The 14,629-nt window shown below is 42.0% G+C and overlaps 1 non-coding gene across 1 annotated transcript; it reads left to right on the top strand.

Annotated features, from left to right (window-relative positions):
- The first annotated feature begins 418 nt into the window (after positions 1–418).
- On the top strand, positions 419–493 carry Trnas-cga (transfer RNA serine (anticodon CGA)). Its single transcript has one exon. It is a non-coding gene; the product is annotated as a tRNA-Ser (tRNA).
- Positions 494–14,629: the final 14,136 nt, after the last annotated feature.

Genomic DNA, 14,629 nt, shown 5'->3' with positions numbered 1-14,629 from the left:
CGCCGACCGTGACAAGACGCCTGAGACCACGCGGCTACCCCGCTGTATTGTATTTTAGACTGTACCAGTTTCAGGTCCCCGCTCGTCGTGTTAAGTTGGCAGCGCTGCCGTGTCCTGCTGCTGCTCGTTTATACCGCTAAGACGCCATCTGCTGCTTCGATCCGCTATAGTTGTTATTGTGACTGTCCAACATATTCTTATTTCCAGAATGAGATTTTCACTCTGCAGCGGAGTGTGCGCTGACATGAAACTTCCTGGCAGATTAAAACTGTGTGCCGGACCGAGGCTCGAACTCGGGACCTCAGGAGTCCTCAGGAGTGCTAGTTCTGCAAGGTTCGCAGGAGAGCTTCTGTTAAGTTTGGAAGGTAGGAGACAAGGTACTGGCAGAAGTAAAGCTGTGAGGACAGGGCGTGAGTCGTGCTTGGGTAGCTCAGTTGGTAGAGCATTTGCCCGCGAAAGGCAAAGGTCCCGAGTTCGAGTCTCGGTCCGGCACACATTTTTAATCTGCCAGGAAGTTTCATATTCTTATTTCTTTAAGTCTCTCCTGCGACTCGAAACGAGTTCCGTTCAAAATTCCGCGTGTACTGATTTACTAAATTTTTCAATATCGTTCTTATACGGTCTTTCACAAAATTTCTATCAACCACGGATTCAATGTACTACGGCTTTTTGACTGTTTTTCCGGCACAGATGCACCATGTGCGGCGGCGCGGTTCCCTTCGTCCTTTACCTACACCTACCTGTGAACTCGTTACAGCAGATCGCCGGTAGGAAAGCTGAGCAGAAACCTACCGTACTGCAACGCGCACAAGGCTGCATACAACGTAACTATTCCAAGAATCGTGAAAAAGTCTTCATTTTGAATGAGAGGTGGAAACACTGACAAAGCTTCGGTTTATTCTGAACCTTGATAATTCACACGCTCATTGCCGAGCCCGTGCTAATCGTACCACAGTCTCGCACAAACCTTTACATTCACGTTAGCAAGTTTATGGTAACGTATTTCCCGAAGCACGGATTGTTCTTAAATGGAGATGTTCGCCATACTACTAAGTTTATCGGTGTCTAATGCGCTCGAATTATAGTCACCGACCTGCTCAATATGTCAGGCGGAATTACTGTCTTTTATCACATACTTTCTAAAATGCACACCAGAATAAATATGCCTTCACTTTAAAACACTTTTGAACCATGTAGCACAACTAAAACGGGCAAATTATAACTTCCTTCGGAGCTCATACTACACACGGCCGTACGTACCATTGAAAGGCTGGGCTGCGACTCCTTTACACTGCTGTAAGCCTTCTATATCTCCAAGAGACGCGCGAAGAATACTCCGTTCTGGTTGGTCAGTTTTCCTTAAAGCCAATACAGAAACAAAAAATATGGTTCAAATGGCTCTGAGCACTATGGGACTTAACATCTATGGTCATCAGTCCCCTAGAACTTAGAACTACTTAAACCTAACTAACCTAAGGACATCACACACATCCATGCCTGAGGCAGGATTCGAACCTGCGACCATAGCAGTCGCGCGACTCCGGACTGAGCGCCTAGAACCGCTAGACCACCGCGGCCGGCGATACAGAAATATTCTCATGATTAACCACTCAACAAATAACACACTTTCTAACTGTACTTTTTCCCGTAATAAATATTTAACATTCTGATATTTTGTTTGTACATTACATTATTAACCATTTTCATTTGCACTAGAATTAGCTTCCCTTGTACCATAAACATACTTAATATATTATGATACAAAATTCCCCTTCGTACTACGTTCATCAGTAGAACAACGATCTACAGACGGCATTCATGCTTCATTCACTCTACTAAAACCATATACAAAAGTGTACAAAAAGTGTACAAAAGTGTACGAAAAAGCCTTCAAGAACTAAACAGAAAAATTCAGAAAAAAACATTCCACTGACCTGTTTCTTGAATGACTCTGTTCACTACTGTCGTCTAGCAGATTAGAACTATGTATGGACTGGACCCGCTTCAGACCATCTGTCACTGTGAACGCATGAGTCGTTCTCCCAATACACAGGCTCTATACAGGAGCGATATAAGGCGCCACTCCTAACATCCTTTACATGATATTAAGATTAAATATTGTATTCAGCATTTTAACTGTATTTTCACCTATACATGAAATTCGTCATAAATTCCTCATAAAAATTTTAGAAGCCTAATGACGTTCATACCTACAAAACTATATAGAAAAATTGAAATCTCTTATTAAGCGGCTCACAAGGGGGTTCGGTATGAATCAATAAAATTTTGGGTCATTTGCTCAATATCATAAAATGTTTGACATACAGCAAATCAAATTTGAAATCTAACGTAAATCATTTTTTTTCTCGACATGTCCTAATGTCCAACGAATTTTCATTTAAAAACTACTACCCTACACAAAAAATGAAAATACTTTATTTCGTACCACTGGTAATGTTTAAGGTATTCGTGTATAGACATACAGAAAACTACTAGTTTCACATCATTTTGATAAAGGAATCATTCAAAGCATTCATGAAAAATTTAAATAACCGACAGTCGGTTTAAAAATACACATTTAAAATCTTCCAGTAACATGTGATAACGCAGTATAACGTTTCCTTCACTTTTACAGCCGGGCCGAAAATTGTCGTGTTGTCACCAACCTGCATTGCGGTGATTCTCCGACTATGTATCTGACATTCTCTGATTCAGAGCATTGCTGTGAGAGAGTCCCTTTAGGTTCAGATCTTTACGGTCTTCCGCAGTGTAGACTGGAATTCCACATTTCATTTCGCGTTGCTAGATGAGTTTCATTCGGAGTTAATCCTTTGACAACAGGTGCTACATTACGAGACCGTCCGCACAACTCATCTCCTCTTACTGCCGCCCTCGGTTCTTCGTCCAGCCTCGGAGAACTCACAAACGAATGTTATAGCGCAGTACCTAGTCAGTCTCCGCAAAAACAGACTTTCAATTTCGCTGTGTGTCTTACATACTGAGACAGCTGTTCTTACAAAAGATCTGTAATATTTCACGAAAAATGGTACGGAGAAATAAAAATTGCGGCAGACCTTACCTTTTCATTAAACTTGTTTTTTATTTGCTCCCTGCAGGCATAAAAAAAGAAAAACAGAGTAACAATTAACACTCAGAAATATGGGAGAACTCAATATACCAAATAAGCAATGCTATCGAAAAACGAAAACTAAATTTTAGCTTGTAATACCACCGTCGATATTTACTATGAGAGCATTCTCTTCTGCGCCAATACAAGTTTTAATTACACATCACGTCCGCTCCCGCTAGCTCAGTGGATGCCGGCACGGTAGTTCAGTGTGTTCGCTCAGAACGCTACGTGGTCTCTGTAATACAAAAACTGGCAATGAGTCAAGGAATCAACGATCAACTTGAACGGATGTCTTGTGACGTCCGCCCAGACCAAACGCAACGAACTACACTCCTGGAAATTGAAATAAGAACACCGTGAATTCATTGTCCCAGGGAGGGGAAACTTTATTGACACATTCCTGGGGTCAGATACATCACATGATCACACCGACAGAACCACAGGCACATAGACACAGGCAACAGAGCATGCACAATGTCGGCACTAGTACAGTGTATATCCACCTTTCGCAGCAATGCAGGCTGCTATTCTCCCATGGAGACGATCGTAGAGATGCTGGATGTAGTCCTATGGAACGGCTTGCCATGCCATTTCCACCTGGCGCCTCAGTTGGACCAGCGTTTGTGCTGGACGTGCAGACCGCGTGAGACGACGCTTCATCCAGTCCCAAACATGCTCAATGGGGGACAGATCCGGAGATCTTGCTGGCCAGGGTAGTTGACTTACACCTTCTAGAGCACGTTGGGTGGCACGGGATACATGCGGACGTGCATTGTCCTGTTGGAACAGCAAGTTCCCTTGCCGGTCTAGGAATGGTAGAACGATGGGTTCGATGACGGTTTGGATGTACCGTGCACTATTCAGTGTCCCCTCGACGATCACCAGTGGTGTACGGCCAGTGTAGGAGATCGCTCCCCACACGATGATGCCGGGTGTTGGCCCTGTGTGCCTCGGTCGTATGCAGTTCTGATTGTGGCGCTCACCTGCACGGCGCCAAACACGCATACGACCATCATTGGCACCAAGGCAGAAGCGACTCTCATCGCTGAAGACGACACGTCTCCATTCGTCCCTCCATTCACGCCTGTCGCGGCACCACTGGAGGCGGGCTGCACGATGTTGGGGCGTGAGCAGAAGACGGCCTAACGGTGTGCGGGACCGTAGCCCAGCTTCATGGAGACGGTTGCGAATGGTCCTCGCCGATACCCCAGGAGCAACAGTGTCCCTAATTTCCTGGGAAGTGGCGGTGCAGTCCCCTACGGCACTGCGTAGGATCCTACGGTCTTGGCGTGCATCCGTGCGTCGCTGCGGTCCGGTCCCAGGTCGACGGGCACGTGCACCTTCCGCCGACCACTGGCGACAACATCGATGTACTGTGGAGACCTCACGCCCCACGTGTTGAGCAATTCGGCGGTACGTCCACCCGGCCTCCCGCATGCCCTCTATACGCCCTCGCTCAATGTCCGTCAACTGCACATACGGTTCACGTCCACGCTGTCGCGGCATGCTACCAGTGTTAAAGACTGCGATGGAGCTCCGTATGCCACGGCAAACTGGCTGACACTGACGGCGGCGGTGCACAAATGCTGCGCAGCTAGCGCCATTTGACGGCCAACACCGCGGTTCCTGGTGTGTCCGCTATGCCGTGCGTGTGATCATTGCTTGTACAGCCCTCTCGCAGTGTCCGGAGCAAGTATGGTGGGTCTGACACACCGGTGTCAATGTGTTCTTTTTTCCATTTCCAGGAGTGTATATCGTTCAGGAGGGAAGGAAAAAAAAAAAAAAAAAAAAAGCTGGCCAGCGCCACAGAACGTCAATCCTAAGGGCTCGGGTTCGATTCCCGGCTGGGTCGGAAATATTCTCCGCTCAGGGACTGGGTGCTGTGTTGTCCTAATCATCATCATTTCATCCCTATCGACGCGCAAGTCACCGAAGTGGCGTCAAATCGTAAGACTTGCACCCGGCGAGCGGTCTACCCGACGGTAGGCCCTAGTCACACGACATTTACATTTATTACACATCACAATACAAATTTGCTTTACTGCTGTCGAGTTACATTTTTATGTGTCCTATCCTGAGGCTACGGATTCATTTATTTCGTTACGTTTTTATTCAACAATATATTCCTACAGCCCATGTGAATGAGATTAGTATCCTAGCCGCTCTCGTGGTAGATTTAATTTACTGTATTTTTTTTTTTTTTTTTGGTCATCAGTCTACTGACTGGTTTGATGCGGCCCGCCACGAATTCCTTTCCTGTGCTAACCTATTCATCTCAGAGTAGCATTTGCAACCTACGTCCTCAATTATTTGCTTTACGTATTCCAATCTCTGTCTTCCTCTGCAGTTTTTTCCCTCTACAGATCCCTCTAGTACCATGGAAGTCATTCCCTCATGTCTTAGCAGATGTCCTATCATCCTATCGCTTCTCCTTATCAGTGTTTTCCACATATTCCTTTCCTCTCCGATTCTGCGTAGAACCTCCTCATTCCTTACCTTATCAGTCCACCTAATTTTCAACATTCGTCTATAGCACCACATCTCAAATGCTTCGATTCTCTTCTGTTCCGGTTTTTCCCGCAGTCCATGTTTCACTGCCATACAATGCTGTACTCCAGACGTACATCCTCAGAAATTTCTTCCTCAAATTAAGGCCGGTATTTGATATTAGTAGACTTCTCTTGGCCAGAAACGCCTTTTATGCCATAGCGAGTCTGCTTTTGATGTCCTCCTTGCTCCGTCCGTCATTGGTTATTTTACTGCCTAGGTAGCAGAATTCCTTAACGTCATTGACTTCGTGACCATCGATCCTGATGTTAAGTTTCTCGCTGTTCTCATTTCTACTACTTCTCATTACCTTCGTCTTTCTCCGATTTACTCTCAAACCATACTGTGTACTCATTAGACTGTTCATTCCGTTCAGCAGATCATTTAATTCTTCTTCACTTTCACTGTATAAAAAATCGCAAATGTAAAAATTTCCTGAGAAAATAATCGGTGCCATGTTAACATATCACTGTAGGATAGAATAATTACGTTGAACAAAGGACACTGACTGTCGCATTTAAAAGAAGAAAAAAAAAAAAGATGTATAGAAGTTTATTCAGTATTTCACATCATAGCAGTTCACTTAGTAGAAATAGTCAGCAAAATTTATCTTACAAATATTGATAAATTCGAAAATGAAACCTTTTTTTGCACTGAGGCTCACAAGGGGAGGCTACGCTTGGAACGTGGATTTACTGCACTCGTAGTACTCCATGAGGACAACAAAATGTGTAAGCAGTAGCGTGTACTTCTCAAGCGTTACTGAGAAAATCGCAAGATAAGCCTGCACGGTATCTGAGCGTGTTGGGTCAGAGGGCTTACCTACCCTCTGTAATAAGAAAACTGAGTGAACGGTTCAACGAACAGCCTGAACGGCTGTCATCGAACGTCTTCCACGAACAAATTCAAAGGACAACATAGAACAAAAAGAGACCGAAAAAGATGTGGTTACCGTTCAAGCCCCGTAATCGCTGGATCGAGTCCCGTTCGTCAGTTTTTTTTTCCAACACAGTCATTCTCTTTACTATTTGTATTACAGTTGATATAATTGAAAAAATACGTGTAATCGGATGAATTGTTATTAAATTTACAATGTTATTTGGCAATCTACAAATTTTTACTGTCACAAATAATATAATATTCATAAGTATTGACTTCTAAACGACCAGACGCATAAAGTGACACTGACAATGTATGCTTGTCCTTGTCTTCAAAATTGTTCGTATTTAATCGAAAGACAACGAGAAATTGCTTCCCGTGAAGACGCTATTAATATACACTCGATACTGCATGACCGATTATCAGCACCGATATTTAAGGAAGTACTGCGATATGCATCGTTTGCTTCCAAATTATCGGCTGAAAGAGAGGTTTTTGAAAAAGTTAACGAGGTTTGTTTTTCCACGGAAGACCTCGAAAGAGCTTGCGTATGTGGAAGCATAGCATTTATTCAATGCAGCTGGTGCCGTTTAAGTTAATGTTCTTCATGTTTTTACGAAAAATACCGTCCTGCAACTTGTAATGTCGAAAGCGACGATTTATTGTACATCTTTTGAAAGCCATTTATGCCGGTCAAAACTTGGAGGTAACATGTCGTTTCGGGCTCCTTCCAGGTATAAGGGATTTCTTAAATCACGGACAAGCATATATTTTCCGTATAACTTTATGCGTTTGGTCGTTTAGTAGTCGATAGTTATGAATATTATTTTATTTGTGATAATAAAATTTTTAGACTGCCAAATAACGTTGAAAATTTAATAAAATTTCATCCGATTGCACGTATTATTCAATTATATCGATTGTAATATAAATGGTAAAGAAACTGAACGCGTAGAAAAGAAAAAAAACCTGACGAACGGGACTCGATCCAGCGATTACGGAGCTTGAACGCTGACCACTTTTTTTTCGCCTTTTGGTTGGTATTGTTCGTTGCATTTGGTCTGGGCGGACGTCACAAAGCATCCGTGCAAGTTGATGGTTGATTCATTTACTCAGATTTTTTATTACAGAGAGCAAACAGCGCTCTTTATTTATTTCTTTTTTTTAAATCTCATTTTGTTTGCTTTCGTTCGTTTCATCTGCTCGGGGCGGACGTCGTAAGACACCCGTTCGAGTTCGTCGTTGATAGATTGACTCAGAGGGCAGCTAACCCTCTGACCGAACAAGCTGAGCTACCGTGCCGGCATTCCTCTGACCGAACAAGGTGAGCTATCGTGCCGGCACCATTCGGCTGCCGCCGCTTCGTGGTAAAAGTGGCCACGCACAGGTACAGATTTGACGACCGAAATTATCTTGCGATTTTCTCAGTAACGCTTGAGAAGTACGCGCTACTGCTTACTCAATTTGTTGTCCTCGTGGAGCACTACGAGTGGACGGTGTTTGCAGTAAATCCGCATTCCAAACGTCGTGGCCTCCCCTTGTCAGTTTTCTTGCGAGACGCCATCTTCTAACTATTGAAATAACTGAAAATTCTGCACGTTGGTTATTCTGCCGTGGCTTAACACAAATATTCTACAGATTTAACGCATAAAATGTATCCAAATATGTACCATACGTGAGACTCAGTTCAGAAATATACCACCAGGAAATGGAGGTGGTCGTGCTTGAACAGATAGAATCCCGTTGTGTTTGTTTCCGCTCGCATCTTAGCGATTTGCCTTCAGACTATTGCTGCAAGTAGCTTGAAAGACGTATACATTCCCGGCGATTGGCGAGGCATGACAGAATCTCTGACCAGAGAGTAGTTTATCGTTAGCTGTTGCTAGTCTGCGCTTGACCGCGCGAGTCGACGGTAGTAGTCAGTCCGTGCTAGTCCGTGCTAGTCGGCGGGAGTCGGCATGCGTCGGCTGTGTGCTCTGCTCGCGACTCTGGTCAGGACTCTGGTGGATGAGTATTGTTGTAGAAGGTAAAGAAGCAGCCTTGCGTATATTTAATAATGTATGTTAATTGTAATTTAATTGGTTCAAAGAAATACCCGAATAATAATTTTTATAATATAAAGCAACTCTTTTAAAGAAAAGCATTCATTTCATTGTAAAGAATATTTCAAATGCATGGTCATTCCTTCCAATAATAAAAAAAATATACGCCAGCATTGCATGAAGGTATGTCGAAAAATTCCAACTTAAGAGCAGATATTATTGCAATTTTATTGAGGTAAGAATTTTTGCTTTTTTTATTCAGAATACAGGGCCGAAGGCCAGCGCTGATGTCCTCAAAAAATTTATCAGGTTACTAAACTTTTTTATTATTTTTGATGTTTAGGAAGTTTTCTGTTTCTTACTTGATATTAAATGAGAAAAGAATTTTGTGGGAATATTATGGATAGGTTAAAATTAGATATAGTGGGAATTAGTGAAGTTCGGTGGCAGGAGGAACAAGACTTTTGGTCAGGTGATTACAGGGTTATAAATACAAAATCAAATAGGGGTAATGCAGGAGTAGGTTTAATAATGAATAAAAAAATAGGAGTGCGGGTTAGCTACTACAAACAGCATAGTGAACGCATTATTGTGGCCAAGATAGACACAAAGCCCATGCCTACTACAGTAGTACAAGTTTATATGCCAACTACCTCTGCAGATGATGAAGAAATAGATGAAATGTATGACGAGATAAAAGAAATTATTCAGGTAGTGAAAGGAGACGAAAATTTAATAGTCATGGGTGACTGGAATTCGTCAGTAGGAAAAGGGAGAGAAGGAAACATAGTAGGTGAATATGGATTGGGGGGAAGGAATGAAAGAGAAAACCGCCTTGTAGAATTTTGCACAGAGCATAACTTAATCATAGCCAACACTTGGTTCAAGAATCATAAAAGAAGGTTGTATACCTGGAAGAATCCTGGAGATACTAGTAGGTATCAGATAGATTATATAATGGTAAGACAGAGATTTAGGAACCAGGTTTTAAATTGTAAGACATTTCCTGGGGCAGATGTGGATTCTGACCACAATCTATTGGTTATGAACTGCAGATTGAAACTGAAGAAACTGCAAAAAGGTGGGAATTTAAGGAGATGGGACCTGGATAAACTGAAAGAACCAGAGGTTGTACAGAATTTCAGGGAGAGCATAAGGGAACAATTGACAGGAATGGGGGAAAGAAATACAGTAGAAGAAGAATGGGTAGCTCTGAGGGATGAAGTAGTGAAGGCAGCAGAGGATCAAGTAGGTAAAAAGACGAGGGCTAGTAGAAATCCTTGGGTAACAGAAGAAATATTGAATTTAATTGATGAAAGGAGAAAATATAAAAATGCAGTAAATGAAGCAGGCAAAAAGGAATACAGACGTCTCAAAAATGATATCGACAGGAAGTGCAAAATGGCTAAGCAGGGATGGCTAGAGGACAAATGTAAGGATGTAGAGGCTTGTCTCACTAGGGGTAAGATAGATACTGCCTACAGGAAAATTAAAGAGACCTTTGGAGAAAAGAGAACCACTTGTATGAATATCAAGAGCTCAGATGGCAACCCAGTTCTAACCAAAGAAGGGAAGGCAGAAAGGTGGAAGGAGTATATAGAGGGTTTATACAAGGGCGATGTACTTGAGGACAATATTATGGAAATGGAAGGGGATGTAGATGAAGACGAAATGGGAGATAAGATACTGCGTGAAGGGTTTGACAGAGCACTGAAAGACCTGAGTCGAAACAAGGCCCCGGGAGTAGACAACATTCCATTTGAACTACTGATGGCCTCGGGAGAGCCAGTCATGACAAAACTCTACCATCTGGTGAGCACGATGTATGAGACAGGTGAAATACCCTCAGACTTCAAGAAGAATATAATAATTCCAATCCCAAAGAAAGCAGGTGTTGACAGATGTGAAAATTACCGAACTATCAGTTTAAAACTGGTAGAAGCCGACCTCGGGGAAGATCAGTTTGGATTCCGTAGAAATGTTGGAACACGTGAGGCAATACTGACCTTACGACTTATCTTAGAAGAAAGATTAAGAAAAGGCAAACCTACGTTTCTAGCATTTGTAGACTTAGAGAAAGCTTTTGACAATGTTAACTGGAATACTCTCTTTCAAATTCTGAAGGTGGCAGGGGTAAAATACAGGGAGCGAAAGGCTATTTACAATTTGTACAGAAACCAAATGGCAGTTATAAGAGTCGAGGGGCATGAAAGGGAAGCAGTGGTTGGGAAAGGAGTAAGACAGGGTTGTAGCCTCTCCCCGATGTTATTCAATCTGTATATTGAGCAAGCAGTAAAGGAAACAAAAGAAAAATTCGGAGTAGGTATTAAAATTCATGGAGAAGAAGTAAAAACTTTGAGGTTCGCCGATGACATTGTAATTCTGTCAGAGACAGCAAAGGACTTGGAAGAGCTGTTGAACGGAATGGACAGTGTCTTGAAAGGAGGATATAAGATGACCATCAACAAAAGCAAAACGAGGATAATGGAATGTAGTCAAATTAAGTCGGGTGATGCTGAGGGAATTAGATTAGGAAATGAGACACTTAAAGTAGTAAAGGAGTTTTGCTATTTAGGGAGTAAAATAACCAATGATGGTCGAAGTAGAGAGGATATAAAATGTAGACTGGCAATGGCAAGGAAAGCGTTTCTCAAGAAGAGGAATTTGTTAACATCGAGTATAGATTTAAGTGTCAGGAAGTCGTTTCTGAAAGTATTTGTATGGAGTGTAGCCATGTATGGAAGTGAAACATGTACGATAACTAGTTTGGACAAGAAGAGAATAGAAGCTTTCGAAATGTGGTGCTACAGAAGAATGCTGAAGATAAGGTGGGTAGATCACGTAACTAATGAGGAGGTATTGAATAGGATTGGGGAGAAGAGAAGCTTGTGGCACAACTTGACTAGAAGAAGGGATCGGTTGGTAGGACATGTTTTGAGGCATCAAGGGATCACAAATTTAGCATTGGAGGGCAGTGTGGAGGGTAAAAATCGTAGGGGGAGACCAAGAGATGAATACACTAAGCAGATTCAGAATGATGTAGGTTGCAGTAGATACTGGGAGATGAAGAAGCTTGCACAGGATAGAGTAGCATGGAGAGCTGCATCAAACCAGTCTCAGGACTGAAGACCACAACAACAACAACATTAAGTGTGAATGCATTCTTTGCACAGAGACTATAAATGGGAGCCAAATTTGTTCAGAGGTTACAATATTTAAAAATTCATTTAATTTGGTAATTGTATTGGGAGGTTACACTTGGCTCACATTTTCATTATCATTAATTTTTTGCGGGGAGGTTACAAGCAGCTTGTACTTATGAGGTCGGAAAGACTTGTGACTTGTGTTTCGTGTCAATTCAGAAGATGAATTACCTCCTACCTGGGTGAACTGCGCAAATTCTTGTTGTTTCTGTAGAGAGTTACCTTGAAATTACAAAAACGGAAATCTGAGCTTCTTTAAAGAAACGCTACGAGCTATTTTTTATTCGTAAGTTAATGCTTGTTTTTCGTATCTTGTATGAAAAACGCATTTCAAGCTAATTTGCGAAGAAGAAATCATTATTTCACATGTACCAGTATATCGCAGTTGAAAAACAAAATTTTTATCTCCAACTACCGAGTGAACCATGAATTAGCATATGTGCCTCACGTAACCTGTTGATTAAGCACCGAAAATATATTGCTCAGTGTTTATGTCCTCCCTGCTCGTGCAGATTTATGTTGCAATGAACATTGTTTTCTCTCATACTTTCTCAAAATAAACTATTTCTGCACTAAAGAACCCAGAAAAGCCCCTGTTAGCGAACTGTACACCGTTGTAACTGCTCATAGACAGCGTTGTTCGCCAGAAAAATTAAAATAGACCAATATTTCAACGGTAACATAAATAAGTGTGTAGTAACTGTTGAAAATGGATGCTGAATGACGTTCGAGGTCGTACAAACTGCCTTCATCAAAACAGCACAAGTAAGTAAGCATAAAACTGTTTTTTTTCTTCTCCTCTAAAATTTGATTTTTGTTACTTACAACGTTCTTCTGATGAACTATTCAGTTAGTTTATTGCGGTGGTAACATATTTGTTTTGTGCTCGAAATAAACAATGCAGACAGTTTTATTTTGATGTAAGATCGAATTTTCGTTCACGATCATAGCTCTGTAGCTATACGCGTCTAGATAAACGACTCGTATTCTGGAACACTCTCCTGAGTTTGAACACTTCCGCTGGATCACCAAACTCTCCAGAGATGAACTTTACTGAGCATATCTGGGATGCTTTGAAGCGTGCCGTTCAGAAGAGATCTCCACCCCCTCCCACTCTCAGGGATTTGTGGAAACTCCTGCAGGGTTCATGGTGTCAATTCCCTCCAGCACTACTTCAGACATTAGTCGAGTCGATGCCATGTCGTGTTGCAGACCTATACGACATTAGGCAGATGTACCAGTTGTTTTGGCTCTTCAGTGTGTAAGCTAAAGGCACTTTTCTACTTCTCCGAACATTTAAACTTACTAAATGTCAGTCAATGATAAATGTCCTCTCAGTGCTCTGAAATGTTTGTAGTTTCAAGGTTTTATGACGTTGCTTTCAACTACTGATTCCTAAGAAAGGCACTCACTTGGAATTGCCATTCATGCTTTGCTGTGACGTCCAGGCAAAAAATGTTTAAGAAATTTTTGTTGTTTTGGACGATTAGTCGAAACATGCCACAAAAGTCGCTAAATTGAAGGCGCACTTGTACTTACGCCGATTTGTTTGACATCCTTTTTAGCTCGGCCATAAGCATTATCCACGAAATGTTGTTTGAGAATTACTGTCGGTAGACAGTAGCTGTGCAAGCTGTATTTCCGGTTCTTGCGGCTTATTTTGTTAATTGTTCGTAACCGAAATTTGCACATTGGGTGTGTCTCAAAAGGGCACATGATATTTATACTTCAACTAAGAGGTCTATCTGTACTTCAGGCCTGCCGTGGTGGTCTAGCGGTTCTAGGCGCTCAGTCCGGAACCGCGTGACTGCTACGGTCGCAGGTTCGAATCCTGCCTCGGGCATGGATGTGTGTCATGTCCGTAGGTTAGTTAGGTTTAAGTAGTTCTAAGTTCTAGGGGACTGATGACCGCAGATGTTAAGTCCCATAGTGCTCAGAGCCATTTGAACCGTTTGTACTTCAGGTAGCCGGCCGTACCGTTATTCAAAGAACTTGGTAAAGTTTGGTCGGCTGCTTGAGTAAGCACGACTGCTTTCCGGAGAGATTGCTCGGTTACACAGGTGTCTTGATATCCGGACAGATAACCCACATATTTGAAATGTCACTCAGTGTGTGTAACGGTGGAAAGGGGCGCTCATTCTGTAATTAAAGCCTAAAGCTTCTAATCTGCGGCCTTTACACGTAAGTTTCTCGAAGCTTGAAATCTTGAATTAATGTTTGATCTTTGTGTTCATGTTGACTGTATTTTTTTCTCTTTGACTCAGCCTTGGACTTAGAAAGCATTGAGGGATTAGTAGTGGTGACCAGAAATATTGTTTCGATCTTTTACTCCGTGTATTTGGTAATGTTATACAACAAATGCATTATGTCGTACCTTACAGAAGAAAAGAGCACAAATGAGCCTCACTCACGATTTCAGAGCTGTGAGCTTGTAATGTTAAGAACAGATAATGTTTTCAAATTCTCAACATATTTCCATGCTATGTAACGAATTTATGCTTCTGTTTTTAGCTTAAAGGAGAGCGTCTATTTGCTCAAAATATTTAAAAATTTCCGTTAAAGATTTCCTTATTACCAAGTTTGATCAAGATAGTTATTATTAGGGCCTTCTTAAATTAATTCAGTTACTTAATCTGTCATACACTATTTGATCAAAAGTATCCGGGCACCCCCAAAAACATACGTTTCTCACATTAGGTGGATTGTGCTGCCACCTAGTGCCAGATACTCCATATCAGCGAACTCAGTAGTCATTAGACATCGTGAGAGAGCAGAAACTAGAAAATCTGAAAAGGGAACTGCAAAGGCTCACTCTAGATATAGTAGGG

The sequence above is a fragment of the Schistocerca cancellata genome, chromosome 2 (assembly GCF_023864275.1).
Source record: "Schistocerca cancellata isolate TAMUIC-IGC-003103 chromosome 2, iqSchCanc2.1, whole genome shotgun sequence".
NCBI lineage: Eukaryota > Metazoa > Arthropoda > Insecta > Orthoptera > Acrididae > Schistocerca > Schistocerca cancellata.
The sequence above is the reverse complement of the archived record's forward strand: the minus strand, read 5'-3'. Positions and strand labels throughout refer to the sequence as shown.